Raw genomic sequence first — 1398 nt, 5'->3', positions numbered from 1 at the left:
AACTCCTGAGCTCAAACAATCCGCCCGCCTCGGCCTCCCAGAGAGCTAGGATTACAGGCGTGAGCCAACGCGCCCGGCCCTGTTCTTAGTTTTTAGCATGTATTATCTTAGGTACTCCTCACAACAATCCTATTCGCATTTTACAGATCCCAAAACTGAAGCCCTGAGAGATAAGTAACTTGCTTGAGGTCACACAACTAAAAGTGGCCTCGCAGGATTGGAGATCAGGCCTTCTAGTGCCAGAACCCACGCTCTTACCCATTGTGTGCTGTTCTGCCTTTCAGAACAAACAAATCAATGAACCTAGGTCAGGACGTTCTTGAAACATATAGGTTTTGAGAATGTCCTTTGATTATTGGGGCAAAGGCTTGTTTGGTCTATCTCTTAAGTGAGAGTTAATTATCCTAAAGACTTTGAAGTTTCTCCTTTAAAAAATCCAAATATGGGCAAGGCGTCCCTATTTGTGCAAACAGGTAAGAAAGCAGCTTTCCACCTGTGGCTACAATGTCAGGTGCACAGCCAGAGCCATGAGATAAACAACCATACTGAATTTTGTCCTCAGTATTGTTCATCTTGCACTGCCCTCCCCTTGTTTTGAACTGATACGTCTACCAGGGACTGAGTATCTAGAGCTTGTCCATCCTCTGCCACCCTGCCAGGAAGAAACTGGCCTGAGAAGCCCCTGATACCTTGGTGTGCATTAGTTCAGTATGTAACCCAACCTGGTAGTACATTCAGAAAGAGATCCAAAGTGGCAAGTTTTTCACAGCAGTCTTTCTCAGACAGAGGTCCCTGGTGCAAGGGTATTTAGTGCTAATTAGTGGGACTGTCCCATTACCACGGATGTTGCACATACCTATTTACTTGCTTAGCCCTAAATTATTTTACCTGTAATATCACAGAAATGAAAGCAGCTTTTATAGATGCACACACACATACATATTTTCCTTTTATTGCTGAACCATCTAAGAGTCAGTTGCAGACATTGTACATTTTATCCCCTATCAGCACGGATCTCCTAAGAAGAAGACTATTCTCCCTCCTAACCCCAGTACAATTATCACACTCAAGAAAGTTAACATTGATGCTGGGCGTGTAATCCTAGCACTTTGGGAGGATCATTTGAGGCCAGGAGTTCAAAACCAGCCTGGGCAACATAGAAAGACCCTTGTCTCTACAAAAAAATTTAAAAATTAGCCAGGTAGTCCCAGCTACGTGGGAGGCTGAGCCAGGAGGATAGCTTGAGTCCAGGATTTCGAGGTTATAATGAGCTATGATCACACCACTGTACTTCAGTCTAGGTGACATAGCAAGACCCTGTCTCAGGCTGGGCGCAGTGGCTCACACCTGTAATCCTAGCACTCTGGGAGGCCAAGGCAGGAGGATTGCTTGAGCTCA

General features: G+C 45.1%; 1 protein-coding gene across 1 annotated transcript in view; it reads left to right on the top strand.

The window, feature by feature from the left end:
- Window positions 1-1398, top strand: part of KIAA2012 (KIAA2012 ortholog) — a 99064-nt gene that overhangs the window by 29031 nt on the left and 68635 nt on the right. The gene's annotated exons all lie outside the window — the stretch shown is intronic.

Source organism: Propithecus coquereli, unplaced genomic scaffold (genome assembly GCF_000956105.1).
Source record: "Propithecus coquereli isolate 6110/MARCELLA unplaced genomic scaffold, Pcoq_1.0 Scaffold113, whole genome shotgun sequence".
NCBI classification, from domain to species: Eukaryota; Metazoa; Chordata; class Mammalia; order Primates; family Indriidae; genus Propithecus; species Propithecus coquereli.
The sequence above is the reverse complement of the archived record's forward strand: the minus strand, read 5'-3'. Positions and strand labels throughout refer to the sequence as shown.